Here is a 17,621-nt window from a genome sequence, read left to right on the forward strand (position 1 = left end):
CCCTAACTTTTTGTCGCCGGGATGATGAGCTTGGGCAAGGACTGGCCAAACTTGTTGGAGGCTACTCTTGAACAGAGGGAGGCCATCGATATTGAAGGACAGCTTCACCATCGATATTCTGCCATGCATCTAGTGCCCGAAGCAAACCACTCTGTAATCCAAAATGCACATATTCCCCGCCGTTCATTGAAACTATTGGAGCTTTATCTGGAGTTTGAAGCAACGTTTGATGGCTTCTTGGGAGCTCTGGGAAATAAGGCTTTAGGATCTCAAGCAGACTATCAAGAGCAGATTTTTTTATGTTGTTCCGAACTGCCCAAGCCTACAAGAAGTGCCTGATAGAATGCTCATTGGTAAATACTCAAGATTGGGAATGCTCATAACTGATGTTTTCCTGGTTGGGGCGGATGGCTGTATGCATAGGGTTCGTGCTTTCTTGGCAAGCAATAGAAACTTCAGCATCCTCGCTGACCACTGGTGAACTAGTACCCGCAGATGGCACGTAAACAGTCCTAGCAAAATACGTTTGTGTCTGTCCTGGAATTTTCTGCAACTTCCAAAGAGCACTGGCATGTAGTACTTTTTAGAAGCCTAAGCTCACGACGGCGTTTGAACTTCAGGAATTTCTCCATGGCACTTTACCTGGGTGTGTCTGGGGATGGGGACACTGCCATTCTGCAAACAAAGTAATTGCGGGTCAGTTTATGCAAGCATGCTACAGAAATCAACTCAGATACTTTGTTTTAATAAATTTTATGTAATATTAATCTGGAATAAGAAGTAGTTCAATCTGCACCCTTGTGCCCCAGTTTGGGTCAAATATACCAATTTTAATGAGGCGTCTACGAAGTCGCATTTTTGATTGACTATAGTAGTATGAGAGTTTAAGGAAGATATAGAGAAGGCATCAACCTTCATTATGGGCAAAAGGTATACAGAGTTTCCAAGCTATAGCTTTAGGCAATGATTAAAAAAATTGAACGTGTGAGGTGAGCTAGGAAAACCGCTTGCATACAACTGCCAGCCATCTTACGCACTAAAGACACTTTCTTGTTTTGGGATTAATGAATCAGTAATTAAGATAATTTTTTTTCTACATTACGAAGCATTGACTTCAGACAGTAAATGTTATTTTCAAAGTTGGAGAACACTTTCAGAATTCCTCACGTGTGCCTTTCTCCGAGCACCAAAGAAAACCCGCGAATTACAAAAAACAAAATTATATATATATATATATATATATAATCACGTGACTTGCGCATTCGCATGCGATGATTGTGCTACTCGTAATCGTGATTTGAGCGCACGAAATCAGCTGCAGCCGTTACTCGTCGGCACAGTTCCAGCGGTACGCAAATATGTTGGTGATGGTTGCAGCGAGCTGGCCGCGCTCGCTGCAGCTTGCACCGCCACGTGCGCAGACTGCCTGAAGCGAGCGAATTAAGAAACCACCGCAGACATATCGTCCTACCGCTGCAACGGGGTCGTGGAGCCAAGGCCGCAGCTGATTTCGTTCACTGAAATCCAGGCTGAGAGCAGCACTATGGTGGCGTGGTATATTTTATTTTTGTACTTCGCGGCCTTTCTTTAGAGCTTGCAAAAACAACACACGTATATGATGCTGTCTTCATTGAAAATAAATAGAATGGCGGTTTTGGAAGGTGCTTTCCAACTCTGCAAACCACATTCATTATGTAAAGTGAACGTTGAGTAATTTAGAAAATAAATATCTTGATTATATTCATTAACTGTACAACAAAAACTTGACTGAGGCGGTCAGAACTTGTGGGAACTCTTGCAAGTGCATAGTTTACCTGGTTTACCAGAAATGTTTTATTTTTTAATCGTGGCTAAAATTACCTGGGACATCTTGTATACACCTGTCTTGCATACCTAACTTGAGAGCGAAAACCATGCGACATTTAGTTCAAAGCGCAGCCTAGGCAATGTTCCACCTAATCTCTATGGAATCTGCTTATATTTCGCGGTCTAGATCTGAAAGTATATCTGAAATAAAATAAAGAAAATTGCAGTTGGGTTATAAAGTTCAACCTCAGAAAAAGCTTGCTCTACTGGTTGTACAACCAGCGGCAAAACAAGTCGATGCACGCGACAGCTAGGCGGCAAAGATCTAATGAAACTGCCCCAACGTGCCGTCTGACGTTGTACTTCTGGTGTCAAGACATAACAGTGCGCATGCGTGTCCTTTCGTTTTCTCGGCCTTCTCTTTTTCCTGACCTGCAGCATACGAGCTTATTACTAGCAGTGCTTTGTGCCAGGGGTCGATCGCGTTCTTTTTTCACTACATGCCGCGCGCGATGTTTAGCGGGGCACAGAGAGGGTGAAGCCTTCGCTGCTCGTTTGGCCCTGATAAGACAGCTAACATATTGTCTCGGTGACAAACAAGCGCGCAGGATTTCTTCCCTTCGTTGCATTTATTTATCCCCATTTACGAATTGCGAAATTTTGTTGAGTTCTTTGTTTTTACAGGCAATAACAACGCCCACGATGGTTACAGAAAATAACAATGCCCCGTGCCAGAGGCGAGAAAGAATAGCATGCTCAAAAAACAAGAAGAGAAACATCGCAGCAATGCGCACTCTCTTATCAGGGCACGCTTCGCCATCCTGCGCCGAAATGCGTGCATGGCATAGTGAATAAAACAAAGCGTCAACGCTGTACGTAATCAGCTCGCGAAAACACACGGCTGCGAGTATGAAAAGGTGCGCATGCGCACTGCAGTATGTCTTGACACCAGAAGTGCAACGTCAGACGGCGCGGCGATACAGATATATTTGCCTCCTGTTGCGTGCCCAGACTTATTTTATCGCCGGTTGTACAGCCTCGTCCACTTCTAGCTAGAACACGGTCACTGCTTTCAAGGTGTCATTGCATCCGACCCGGCCACGCAGTAATCTAAAGTGGCTGGCCATGTGTAGCAGCACATCCGTGTCTCTGTGTGCTTGCATCGCTTTGCATCGATATCTGCCTGCGTCAGATACAATGTTGCTTTAAAAGCAGTGACCGTGTTCTAGCTAGAAGTGGACGACCCTGTACATGCAAAGTATTCGAGCTAATGTGAGCAGAGAGCTTAAATTTTGAAAGGATGCGGAAGTGAAATTGAGACCGCATTATTAGAACGAATTTTATACCCAGTATAAGTATTTTTGTATACGCTGGCGTAACTAATTACCAGAAACATTTATATTTCAACAAGCTAAATGATACCAGAGAATTTTTATCAGTCAAGCAGCAACGAAAAATATCTTTCGAGGTCTAGCTGCCAGCAGGAAAGCGTATGTGATGCGCAAGCCTCCCAGCAGGGCTGAAAGTGAACTGTGCCGGTAGAATCGGACCCGTGAAAAAGACAGAAAAACTGTTCTCACGTACGGCACCTGAAATGTATAATCAGAGACCATGGCCGGGAGAATTTCAGCCGATAATCATGGCTTACGGTAGAATATACACGCTCCAAACTTTTTATATGGTACGAAAATGAATTCCACATGTTCGAGTTAGATGCGAGTCAATGTTAATATGCAGCTTGGATGCTTGAGCAATCACGGTAGGGAAATGACGCTTAGCACTGCAAACACCTATGGTAATATCCTCGCGCTGTAAGCACTGCGCTACAAAATAACTGGCGCACCTTTTGCTCTGTGTCGCATGCCTGTATTTTTTTAGGCGCGAACATTTCGTGCAAAAAAAAGGGGGGGGGGAGGGTTCTAAGCTTCCCAGATTCTCCAGTATACTCGCGGCACGTAGTTAAAACTGTCAGACATTCAATGGGCTGCTTTTTTTTTTTTTAGTTCCTTTAGGGCGAGCCTGGAATTGTGATAATATACTTCATACATAACTATCTAAGCTTCCGATGCGCTCCTCAATTTTGCTTCTGAAGTCCATCTTGCGCTGAGAACAAATGTCCCATTTCCATAAAAAAAACGAATGTGGCAAGTTTCTTTGAAAATTAATAGCAAAATCATGCTGGTGGAAGATTTGCAGATGTATTGAGTGCTATCGTGGTGCTAACAATACGCGAAAAAAAAAAGAACGCGTTAAAATATTTTTTCGCAGAAATTGTCTAAAACGTCTGCGTAATAACACATTCAAAGCGATTTCGAGCTAAGCAACCAAAGAATACGGGGGGATGAAACGCGCTCACTTCTTTTCAACACGCCTCAAACCGTTACATTCAAAAACACCCTAATCGTGAAAAGAAGTTTATGGAGACTTACCTACTCGTGGCCGCTTCCTGGCCTCGAGACCGTCGACACATGAGTATGGTCTCAATAGAGTACGAGGATCGAACTGATCACAAGTGACGGGCAAAACGAGCGCGAAAACGGCGATACACGCTCTCTCACTAGTGTTTCGTTTCGGGCGCCGCTAAACACATGGAAAGAAAGAAAGAAAGAAAGAAAGACCTCATTCAAGGCCGGATAAGGAAGCCATGGCTCAGCAATGCGACGCAAGTGGAAAGGCGGGCGATACGGGAGAAGCGGTGGGGAAGATGAGCTTGAAGAAAACATCTCGAGCTAGTTGGTTCATCACAGAGCAAAACAGCGCAAACTTCACAATGGACAGAGAAGGGCAGACGAGACACAGGCGCTGACTAACAACTGAAGGTTTATTGTTCTGACACCTCGGTATATATACAGCAAGCATCAAAAACAAGAACAACAACAAAGCCTGATAGACACTCATCTTAGCCAGACATCAAGCAGGAGCACCAAGATCATCCAACACCCGATAGGAAAAGCAACTCCTTATCTAGAAGGGTTATGGAGGGAATGCTTACACAGCTGTCTTTTAGGTTTGCAATTTTTTCGGCCTCGATTATTTCTCGCGTGGTCTTGTCACCGCACCTGCGCAGCACGCTCGTGTTACGCAAATCAGGTGTGCATTAATAATCTCGGCAGTGCACACCCAGATGGCCCGAGATCCGCTCTGTCACATTGTAGTTGTGCTCCAATAATCTTTTATTAAGACATCTGCCGGTTTGGCCTTCGTACGCATGGCCACAAGACAAAGGGATCGAATAAACGATGCCTTCCGCACACGAGACAAATCGGTCGCGATGGTTTGTGGTGCAGCCGATGTGTTTTCTACCCATCCCATTCACTCGCTTGCAAAGACTTGACAAGCGGTCCGGAGCCGAAAAAACAACATCTACTCCAACCCTTCTTCCTATCTTTCTCAAGTTATGTGAAATCCCGTGCACGTAGGGAATGACTGCAATCTTCTTATCCCTGTCTCTACTGACTGTTTCTTTAGTTTCCGCTACTGAGGATAATAGCGCCGGTGGATAACCAGCCTGAACTAGTCGGCGCGTCTGGTTTAAAAAGCTGTCGACGATTATCGTGTTCCTAGAGTGCGAACAGGACGCCCTCTTGTCCGAAGCTGCCAATGTTCGTAGTTTTTCAAGCATTCTGAGCCCTTTAATTGTCACGCACGAACTGCCTACTAATGGGTTCATACGGTTTTTAGAACTAGGACTATATTTCAACCCCAATCATGTGTGCTGGGCCTTTGAGCCTCGCGCCAACAAACCCCTTCTGCCATTTACTTCAGCGCACTCGAAGTTGGTTAAGCGCAGCATCATCAATTCTTGCTTCTACAATTCAGTCATGAAATCGTGCAACCACAAGCTGGAAGATAGCTTTTTAAACCAGACGCGCCGGCTAGTTCAGGCTGGTTATCCACCGGCGCTATTATCCTCAGTAGCGGAGGCTATGTTAAAAACTAAAGAAACAGTCAGTAGAGACAGGGATAAGAAGATTGCAGTCATTCCCTACGCGCACGGGATTTCACATAACTTGAGAAAGATAGGAAGAAGGGTTGGAGTAGATGTTTTTTCGGCTCCGGACCGCTTGTCAAGTCTTTGCAAGCGAGTGAATGGGATGGGTAGAAAACACATCGGCTGCACCACAAACCATCGCGACCGATTTGTCTCGTGTGCGGAAGGCATCGTTTATTCGATCCCTTTGTCTTGTGGCCATGCGTACGTAGGCCAAACCGGCAGATGTCTTAATAAAAGATTATTGGAGCACAACTACAATGTGACAGAGCGGATCTCGGGCCATCTGGGTGTGCACTGCCGAGATTGTAAATGCACACCTGATTTGCGTAACACGAGCGTGCTGCGCAGGTGCGGTGACAAGACCACGCGAGAAATAATCGAGGCCGAAAAAATTGCAAACCTAAAAGACAGCTGTGTAAGCATTCCCTCCATAACCCTTCTAGATAAGGAGTTGCTTTTCTTATCGGGTGTTGGATGATCTTGGTGCTCCTGCTTGATGTCTGGCTGAGATGAGTGTCTATCAGGCTTTGTTGTTCTTGTTTTTGATGCTTGCTGTATATATACCGAGGTGTCAGAACAATAAACCTTCAGTTGTTAGTCAGCGCCTCCCACGAAACACAAAAGGGGCTAATTGACATCTAGTAAATGTCTAAGCCAAGAAATGGGCACTTCTAAAAGAAGTTCCAGTTGAGACGTTCTTTAGACCCCAAGGCTACAAGCCTTCCTGTAGCTCCGGAATAGCTGTGCTAACGCTACGCTAGTAGAAGTCTGGAGAACTTCTCACCTAGAAACTTTCTATACCTGTTTTAGACATTGCTTCTAGCTCTAGCTATACTATAGCTGTGCTAGTAGACGTCTTTAAATAATCTTGCAAATTTTATTGGTGCGTCTATACCATCTATCGATATTGTGCCATCTCCTGCTGTGCCTGTCCGCTGCTCAAGATTCAAACCTTTAGCAATTCACCCATATTTTTCCAATTTTTGTAGCTTAAGTACTTTAAAATAAATTGAGAAAAAACTTGTTCGTCAAGCAATGCGCTGTACATGTGACTTCACATGAGGAACTGAGGGCTACAATTCTACACTCAATGTGAACACACATGCTAGTGCACCAAGAACACATGCTTCTTCAATCTGCATAACTTTTTTATTGTACTGAATGTACAAAAGCAACTGTCAAATCAATTAACACTATATAGACTCTTGCAGCAGCTGAGCATCTTCTGCAGAAGCAAAAAAGCCAAATGACCTGCACAGGCATAAAAAAGAAACTTCAGGTCATAGGCATCTCTGCACAGTGCGCTGGCTTACCGGAGTAAAATCAATCAGACCCGTCCACTGAGGAGGTCCTGCATGAAAACAAAACTCCCGCAACTTGCAGAGATACACAACTATGAAGTGAGCTGAAGGTAGTGGTAGCTAAGCTTACCGTAAACATTAGTACCTGCCTTTCCTGGTGGTCCTGGAAACAAAATTTTAATTGACCTGCAGATTGAAAATATCAAAATAAGTTGAGGCGATTGGCATCAGTTTAAAATACACCGACGGTAAAACACAGCGACCCACCGTCAACTCAGTAAAGCCGAAAGCCACTCCACACGATGGGTCCTGCATGAAAAGAAAATAATTTTTGCAGCTTGTACCACGAAGTGTGGAGTCTAAGCTGTGTGCGACGACTTACCACGTCTTCCAGAGTGCTTTGAAAACAAATTTCAATCAACCTGCACAAACAAAACAACCTTTAAGAGAGCCGAGGCCAACGACGCCTAATCAAAATGCACGGGCTTACCATAAATGCAAACAGAACCATCCACACAGGGGGTCCTGCAAGAAGAAAAAAAATTTCACAGCTTGCAACGATACACAAAATTATGAAGTAAGCTGCAAGTAGTGGCATTTGAGATAAGTGCACTGACTTACCATAAACATTACGAGCTCCTTTCCCTGGCGGCGTTGGAGACAAAAATATTAATTGACCTGCACAGGTACAAAATACTGAGTTCAGGTGACTGGCATCAATTTAAAACGCACCGACCTACCATCAACTCAGTAAATCCAAAAAAGCTATTCCACACAATTGGTCCTGCATGGAAAGAAAACATTTTTGGCTACTTGCATCATGAAGTGTGCAGTCTAAGCTGTGTGCGATGACTTACCACGTCTTCCAGAGTGCTTTGAAAACAAATTTCAATCAACCTGCACAAACAAAACAAACCTTAAGAGAGCCGAGGCCACAGACGCCTAATCAAAATGCACGGGCTTACCATAAATGCGAACAGAACCATCCACACAGGGGGTCCTGCAAGAAAAAAAAATTCCACGGCTTGCAAAGATATACAAAATTATGAAGTGAGCTGCAAGTAGTGGCATTTGAGCTAAGTGCACTGACTTACCATAAACATTAAGAGCTGTCTTCCCTGACGGCGTTGGAGACAAAAATATTTTTTGACCTGCACAGATACAAAATAATGAGTTCAGGTGACTGGTATCAATTTAAAACGCACCGACCTACCATCAACTCAGTAAATCCAAAAAAGTTATTCCACACAGTTGGTCCTGCATGGAAAGAAGACATTTTTGGCAACTTGCATCATGAAGTGTGCAGTCTAAGCTGTGTGCGACGACTTACCACGTCTTCCAGAGTGCTTTGAAAACAAATTTCAATCAACCTGCACAAACAAAACAAACTTTAAGAGAGCCGAGGCCACAGACGCCTAATCAAAATGCACGGGCTTACCATAAATGCAAACAGAACCATCCACACAGGCGGTCCTGCAAGAAAAAAAAAATTCCACGGCTTGCAAAGATACACAAAATTATGAAGTGAGCTGCAAGTAGTGGCATTTGAGATAAGTGCACTGACTTACCATAAACATTACGAGCTCCCTTCCCTGGTGGCGTTGGAGACAAAAATATTATTTGACCTGCACAGATACAAAATAATGAGTTCAGGTGACTGGCATCACTTTAAAATGCACCGACCTACCATCAACTCAGTAAATCCAAAAAAGCTATTCCGCACAATTGGTCCTGCATGGAAAGAAAACATTTTTGGCTACTTGCATCATGAAGTGTGCAGTCTAAGATGTGTGCGACGACTTACCACATCTTCCAGAGTGCTTTGAAAATAAATTTCAATTTAACCTGCACAAACAAAACAACCTTTAAGAGAGCCGAGGCCACAGACGCCTAATCAAAATGCACGGGCTTACCATAAATGCGAACAGAACCATCCACACAGGAGGTCCTGCAAGAAAAAAAAAAATTCCACGGCTTGCAAAGATACACAAAATTATGAAGTGAGCTGCAAGTAGTGGCATTTGAGCTAAGTGCACTGACGTACCATAAACATTAAGAGCTGCCTTCCCTGGCGGCGTTGGAGACAAAAATATTAATTGACCTGCAGAGATAAAAAAAATAATGAGTCCAGGTGACTGGCATCACTTTAAAACGCACCGACCTACCATCAACTCAGTAAATCCAAAAAAGCTATTCCGCACAATTGGTCCTGCATGAAAAAAAAAAAAAATTTGGCAATTTGCATCACGAAGTTTGGAGTCTAAGCTCTGTGCGACAACTTAAGTCTTCCAGAGTGCTTTGAAAGCAAATTTAAATCAACCTGCACAAGCAAAAAAAGCCTTTATGAGAGCCGAGGCCACCGACGCCTAATCAAAATGCACTGGCATACCGTACATGCAAACAGAACCATCCACACGGGTAGTCCTGCATAAAAAAATGGCTTACAGCTAACCGTAGATGCAATAAAGTCTGCACTGAACTGAAAGATTTAGCAGAATGCGCAAATGCCAATGCATAAACTTACCATAAACGTGACAAGCTCAGCCACACTAAGGCATTTTCGAACACATCATTCACTGTTTGGAATGGCACCAGACCTGATGCAGAATAGATGTTCAGACAAGCTCAAGGAAGCAAAACAGTACAAAATGGCATAAAACAACTTAAAGCAGTCACAAGTCACATTACAAATGAGTTCCCTTACATGCTTATGTTACATAAAATGAAGTATTTCCTCCATGTTTCAGTAAAGTGCTGAAAATAGGCCCTAAATAATAATAATAATATGGTCGTCAATCCGACTTTTCGGCCTCTGTAGGGCATGTCGAAACGAACAAAAAATGAAATTTTGTATAAGAAATCACTTAACATAAGCTTCTGATTTCCACTATGATGGAGGAACGGGTCACAAGCCCAGTCTGATGCTTGACGGTCATGCTGCACAATGCTTACACAGACAGGCGGTAACCAGCATTGGATGGCTGTACTGCTGTCGGCACCTCGAGGGCCAACACGGTGGCTTAGACAGTCTAGACATGAAAACAAACCTGCCACTGCCGGTTCGTTGAGCCGATATGTGCAGCTACTGCGTCACACTGCATACAGGGCCCCATATTTCTAGCTTAAAACTTTTTTTATATAATCACATTTTTGACCCCCTTGAAGCCTGGAATAATGACCCTCCACAATACATATTATATGGAGGCATGGCAATTAGCAGTGGTGCCGCAGGGAATGCGAATGAAGTATGAAAAATCGAGCAATCTGTTGCGATGATGCAACCGAAATTTCAGGAGTTCATATACATTAGTTGTATGAAGCATGTTGCAGTGAAACATGCGGTGTTGCAGTCGGCGACTGTAAAATATTAATTACAGCACATTACTCAATGAAATATTTACAGCACCTTTTGAAACTAAAAGATGTGCTTTATGACAAGTACAGAATTAGAATATTGCAGATTTTCACGTCTGATCATAAACTAGCTATACGAAAGTTTAATTTCCAATTTATAGGCACCGACAATGCTATCTCTGCAGAAAAAGCTTGTGAGAAATGACATGGTAATAAGTAATCAGCAATGTTCACTAATAGCTTTTAGATAATCATTTATCTAATCATTAAGCTCTATATTGCACATGTCCACTTTGCTGTAGGCAAAAAAGCTGCACAGAACAAAAAGTCATCTTCAAACAATATATACAAAAATGCGCACCATTTTTCTGCAGTGTTCAGGCGAGCCTGGCAGTTTTTTAGCCAGGCCATTATCCCAGCACGAATGTCTGTGTCAGATGCCAAAGAAGTAGTGGGATGTTTTCGAATAGACTCTGTAGAACACAAGTCAAGCGGGGTGATAAACAGCACCGAGTAAATTCTACTGATAACTGAAGTATTCACAGAAGTGCAAGCACACAGCTAAGTTGTCCAAAATGTAACAACACACTTTGGCATGCACAAAACTTGGTGCCAGTAGTCTTCAATTTTTACCTCATCAATGAACTACCATACTGGGCTATGTGGTATTATGTTTCAAATGTTTATTTAAAAATCTAAAATAAACAAGTGAATTGATAGCAGGCAGACTACTAGGGCAAAGCCTAATAAATGCAAAACACAAATGCATGATTCACTTACCCACTATTACTTGATACAGCTCAGTGTCAAGCAGACGCCTCTTCCCCTTCTGTCCATAAAGACTGAACAGGATACCAACGCAGTCATGAAACAGGTATTTCATAATGTTTGCCGTCGTGGTACCACCAATAAGGGATAGTTTCTTGCACTATTAAAAAATCGGCACAAATTATGGTTAGCCGACTATAAATTAAAAGCACTCACCAGTTCCTTGCGAGCTAGCCGCGAGTTTTTGATGTTGTCTTCAAGTTCATCCACGCCAACGAGAGCGACCAAAGGAAAAACACGTTCGAGCAGTGGCTCCCCAATCTCAGTGTCTACGCGCCGCTGGCACAGAGCTTTCAGAATCTGGTTATTCTGTTCTTCGATAAATGCGAGTTCTTTCAGTTTGGTCTTTGTAGTCACTGAAACATGAAAAGTAAAGCACTGAATGTAACAAAGCAATATGATAAAGCAACCACTGACGAAGGATACAAAGTTGGGTTGGGTTGGGTTGGGTTTTTTGGCACATAGGCTACTATGGCCATCATGCGCCAAACACTAGGTTGCTGAGCTTCTTTATGAGTGAAAATGAAAAGTTTAGAAAATTACAGCTGATTTAGGATCCCTAACTCTTTAAGAAAACTAAAAACAGATGAAATTTCAACAAGCGGGTTGTCTCCTAATAGTAAACAGGGGTGGAATGGGATGCGTTCATTATAGAATGGAGTAAAATATTTTTTCCTTAACTGTTCAAGTTCTGTGCACGTGATCAAAATGTGGTTCACGGTGAGCTCACCTCCACATTCTTTGCATAATGGTTTTTGCTCTTTTCTCAGTAAGAAATTGTGTGTCAAGTGTGTATGTCCGATTCGAAGACGGCACAAAATCACCTCACTGAAGCGTTTGTTCTGTGTACATGATTTCCATTCTCCTACTATGGGTTTTACTGTGTGTAGTTTATTTTGCTCTTCGTTATTCCATTTTTTCTGCCATTTATCTATCAGGCTTCTTTTTACTAACTTAATACAATCCTTGTAGGGAATTGGTATTTTCTTTATTTTCTTAGTTCGAGCTTGTGCAGCACATGAGTCGGCTACTTCGTTACCATCTATCCCAACATGGCTAGGAACCCAGCAAAAGATTATGGTTTGGCCTTGCGTTGTGATTTTTTCTATGCCGTGAATGATGTTCCCTACTATAGGCTCAACTGCATTTTTGGAATGTAATGCCGTAAGCACACTTAAAGAATCGGTATAGATCATGCTCTTTTCACAGTCCTGTTGCATAATTTTATTTACAGCTACATAGACAGCGTAACATTCTGCAGTAAATATTGAGGCACTGTTAGGTAGCCTTACAACTTTTTCTCTGTTGCCTTGCACGACAGCACATCCAACATAATTTGCTGTTTTTGATCCATCTGTGAAAAATTCTGTGAAGTTCATATACTTCTCTCGTAGTGCTAGGTATTCCTGTAATATGTGTTCGTGTGCTGTTTGATTTTTTCGGAAGGCTGTCAGTGTGAGGTCACATGTAGAGGGAAGGCTGTACCAGGGCGGAAATGGATACTGTCTCTGGGCTACAGTTGGAAGTGCATCCAGTATTCCTAAATCTTTGCATATTTCTTCAAAGCGGAGTAGTAAAGGCCTGATAGCATGGGGTTTGTTTATGAACAGTGTTCTGGAAGGGCACTTTGTAACTAAGGGGAAACAGAGATGTTTTGGTAAAGATCTTATCCTGAGTATGTATTCACATGTAAGCATGCTCCTCCTGTCGGCAAGGGGGGGTTCATTTGTTTCTACATAGATGCTTTTAATGGGGGATGTTCTGTATGCACCACTAGAAAGACGTAAGCCGAGGTTATGTATTGGGTCTAATCGCTTTAGATATGATGACCTCGCGGAGCCATACACAATACAACCGTAATCTAAACTGGAGCGTACAAGAGAGCGGTAAATGTGTAAAAGGCATGTTCGATCGGATCCCCAGTGCTTCTTTGAGTGAACTTTGAGTATGTTGAGGGACTTAGAAGCTTTCTTCTTAAGGTTAGTTATGTGAGGCAGGAATGTTAATTTTTTATCAAAAGTTATACCTAAAAATTTGTGTTTATTTTTTACTGGCAGTACAGCTTCATTTAGGTATAAAGTTGGATCTGTCTGTAGGCCTCTCTTCAGTGAAAAAAGAACAGCTACTCTTTTTTGAGGGGAGAATTTAAACCCATTCCTGTCTGCCCATGTAGCTAACTTATTCAATGTTATCTGTATTTGCCTCTCACAGGATGATATGTTGGATGATGTACAGGCAATTCGCAAATCATCAACGTAGAGTGAATACATAACAGACTCTGGGATTGCTTTACTTATACTATTCATTTTTACAACAAACAATGTAGTACTTAAAATACATCCCTGTGGTACGCCATTCTCTTGGATAAATGTTTTTGACATAGTTGTGCCTAGACGAACCTTAAATGAGCGGTTAGAGAGGAAATCACGCAAGATGTTTAGCATTCTCCCACGGATGCCCAAGTCTGCAAGGTCACGCAATATTCCGAACCTCCATGTTGTGTCGTATGCCTTTTCAAGATCGAAGAAGACCGCTAGACAGTGCTGTCTGTGTATGAATGCTTCTCTGACGGTATTTTCCAGACGGACAAGATGGTCAGTTGTACAACATGCCTTCTTAAAACCACACTGATGAATATCGAGAAGCTCTTGGGATTCTAGGATAAACATTAATCTAATATTAAGAATACCCTCAAATGATTTTGCTAGACAGCTAGTTAATGATATTGGCCTATAACTGCTGGCCGAAGTTGGTGGTTTGCCATGCTTCAAAAACGGTACAACAAGAGCTTTTTTCCACGCCTCCGGTATCTGTCCTACTACCCATATCTTGTTGAAAAACTTTAGAAGGGCTTCTACAGATGGCTCAGAGAGGTGGGACAACATTTCATAATGTATCTCGTCGGGGCCTGGGGCAGTCTTTTTGCCAGTAGATAGAACTCTATGAATTTCTTGTATGTGATTAAACTGTTAATCAGTTCGTTGCTGCCACCGCTAGTTGGGAGTTTCTGTTTTTCAGCTGTGATTTTATATCTTAAGAATGATTCTGTGTAGTGGTTAGAGCTAGACACTCTGCAGAAATGCTCACCGAGTATATCTGCCTGCTCCTGCAAGCTAGTTTGCACACCTGGAGGGGTTAGGAGAGGGACTGTGTAGGGGGAGTAGGTACCATCTAGTTTGCGAACTTGTTCCCATACCCTTTTGGATGTGATGGAACTGTTTATAGATGAAACATAGTTTTTCCAAGATGTTTTCTCTGCGCTGCGACGAATATATCTTGCTTTTGCTCTTGCTTTCTTAAAGTTCAATAGGTTCTCGTGCGTTGGGTACCTGCGAAAGACACCCCAGGCTTTATTTTGTTGTTTTTTTTTGCTTCCTTACATTCCTGTGTGTACCACAGTTTATGATTTGGTTGTATTTTGCCCGAGGACTGGGGGATAGCAAGGTGAGCAGCAGCAAGGATACGGGTCGTGAAAAGCTCATTTAATTCATCTACACTGAGGCTGTCTGAAAAAATGTTTTCTAAATTGGCTTCTGATTTCAACAATGACCAGTCGGCTAGGTGAAGCTTCCAGCGACGTGGTTTAGAAGGGATGATTGATGGAGAAGATAAAAGCTCAATAACAACAGGTAGATGATCACTTCCATACGGGTTGTCTATCACGTCCCATTTAAAATAATTAAAAATCGATGGCGAGCAGAGGGATAGATCTAAACAGCTCATTTTTCCAGACCTTGGTGAGCAGTATGTTTGCTTTCCGGTGTTCAGCAAACATACGTTGTTACATAATATAAAATCTAATATGCGGCCTCTAGTATCTGTTAATTCACTGCCCCAAAAAGATGAATGGGCATTAAAATCACCAACTACCAGATAAGGCTCTGGCAGCTGGTCTAAAAGCTCCTCTAAGTCATGGAGGTTTACTGGTGAATGAGGTTGAAGATATAAGCAGCATATCGTTATCGTTTTAAAAAGCAAAGTGGTAACAGCTACGGCTTCGTATTTAGTTTTGAGCTTGATTTGTCTGGTTGCGACACCACTCTGGATAACAATAGCGACACCTCCTGATAATCTACCAGACTGCTCCCGGTCACACCGAAAGACTTTATAATTTTTTAGGATGTTTTTATATTCAGGTCCTAGGTTTGTTTCTTGTAAACAGATGACGAATGGAGAGAACGTGTTTAAGAGATCTTTTACATCACTATAGTTGTTAATTAGACCTCGACAGTTCCAGTGAATGAGGAACGCCATATTAGGTGGATTTTGTTGAGAGTTAAAAATTTAGGTTTCGGGTCTCTCAGGGCCCGTTATTCGGGGTTTGTCCCTTTTTTTCTTTTCAAGGGAGTTGTGCCGGCGCAGAAGCGGCGGCGAACTAAGACTAGTGTCCATCGTTTCCTCGGAGGCGCTGGACGTCCGCTGGTCAGCTGCGGGTGCTTGTGTTTCAGGCTTCTTCTGAAGGGAAGCCTTTTGGGCTGGCGGTTGTGAGACCGGTAGGCCCTGTTTTGCAGATGGCAAGGAAGCTTTCGCTGTCCCTGCCTGGGGCGGGGGTGGTCCTGTCTGAGGCATTGCCTGGACAGGAGCCAGATTAAAGCGTGGCGTGTCGCCCCCACGCGCCACCTTGGAGTAGTCTGCCTTCGCTGTAAAAACGAATGGGTTTTTCTTTTTCAGTTTTTCGCGCGCTTCTTTGAAGCTGATGTTTTCTATTGTTTTTATGGCTATGATTTCCTTTTCATTTTTCCAAGTTTGGCATGATCTGGAGTAGGCAGGGTGCTCCCCATCGCAGTTGGCGCAACGTGGCACAGCTGCACAGTTTTCAGAGGTGTGGTCATTTCCAGCACATCTTGCACATTTTGGACGGCCACGGCAGCTCTGTGAGCCATGACCGAAGCTTTGACAATTGAAACAGCGTCTGGGGTTGGGGATATAATGTCGCACAGTCACTTTGATATATCCTACTTCAATAGATTCGGGGAGTGTGGAGGTGGCAAAAGTTAGGACAAGGTGCTTAGTGGGTATTTCTTTGTCATCTTTTCTTATTTTTATTCTGTGGACATTGGTTACATGCGGTTCTTTAAGCCCCTCAAGCATTTCTTCTTCTGTGAGGTTCAAGAAATCGCTCTCAGATATCACGCCACGGACAGTATTCAATGATGTGTGCATAGACACTACAATTGGGATGTCCCCAAACGACTCAAGCTTTGGAATGTTGTCATATTGAGTTTTGTCTTTGACTTCAAGCAGGAGGTCCCCACTGCCCAGCTTGGATACTTTGTATCCTGGACCCAGGGCTTGTGTGAGAGACTTGGACACGATGAAGGGAGACACCATGCGGGCTGGCTTTTCTGGTTTTTCACTGTGGATAACGTGGAACTTGGGGAATATTTCTAGTTTTTCATTAAAGAATTGAGAGGTTACTTCGGTCCGCCTTTTCTTTGTTTGGCGATCATTTTGTCTTGAAGAAGCCATAAAGTAAGTATGCTGTTCGGTCACAGTGCCAGCCACCCACCATCGAGCCCAACAAGGGGACGGGGCAGGAGTTAAATAAGTCCTACCCTCGCCAGCTGTACACAGTAACTATAACCTAATATGGGTAACCCAGGGTAGTTACACCACACACGGTTAACCCTAGCCGCCCGGAAGAAGGAAGAATCCAAGAAGAGAGAAGAAGACAAGAGAGCTGTAGGATAGAAGATAGGAAAGTGAAAGATGGAGGGGAGGATAGGAAAAGGCGACTGCCGGTTCCCCCCGGGTGGGTCAGCCCGGAGGTGCCGTCTATGGGAAGCGTGGGCCAAAGTGGTGTGTTGCCTCCGCCGAGGGGCCTTAAAGGTCCAAACACTCGGCATCGGCTCAACCACCAGGATCCCCTTTTCCCCAGACACGACGATGCCACGCATGGCTAAACGTGGGTGCTCGGGGTCCGTGGTGTCGCACAAAACACACAAACACCTGCTTTAACAGGTGCCCCCTGCGGGGAAAGGATACAAAGTGACTGTACTAAAAATAAGTATGCACACAATGCATGAAAAGCTGTCCTGTAAATATTTCTTCATTCTTTCATATACCAATTGGCATTGTTTCCCTAACAATGAATATAAAGCAAAAGCTGGCCAGATGGAAAACTGTAAAACTGCTGGTGTTTTTGCAGATGCCACCAGGTTAAACGAGTGAAATAAAATAAAGCTGAAAAAATTATGCACTGGGCGAGAGCAAAAATAAAGCAGGAAGCAAATAGAGCTAAATAATGGTTCAACAGACACAAACACAGTACTACATTTATATGCAAAATTTGGCACAAAATAAGCAGAAAACAAGCATCATTTCAAGAGCACTTACAA

The 17,621-nt window shown here is 43.2% G+C and overlaps 1 long non-coding RNA gene across 8 annotated transcripts; it reads right to left on the minus strand.

The window, feature by feature from the left end:
* Nucleotides 1–7,229: 7,229 nt before the first annotated feature.
* LOC146187045 (uncharacterized) lies at nt 7,230–9,575 on the minus strand. Of its 8 annotated transcripts, XR_014707897.1 has the most exons (6): nt 9,267–9,575; nt 9,146–9,202; nt 8,067–8,101; nt 7,959–7,998; nt 7,369–7,410; nt 7,230–7,287 (listed from the first exon to the last, which is right to left on the minus strand). It is a non-coding gene; the product is annotated as an uncharacterized LOC146187045 (long non-coding RNA). The 8 variants fall into 8 exon arrangements; XR_014707890.1 differs by having other exon boundaries at nt 7,255–7,410; XR_014707893.1 differs by having other exon boundaries at nt 7,369–8,101.
* Nucleotides 9,576–17,621: the final 8,046 nt, after the last annotated feature.

Source organism: Amblyomma maculatum, chromosome 6 (genome assembly GCF_055883805.1).
Source record: "Amblyomma maculatum isolate TAMU_Amacu chromosome 6, ASM5588380v1, whole genome shotgun sequence".
NCBI lineage: Eukaryota > Metazoa > Arthropoda > Arachnida > Ixodida > Ixodidae > Amblyomma > Amblyomma maculatum.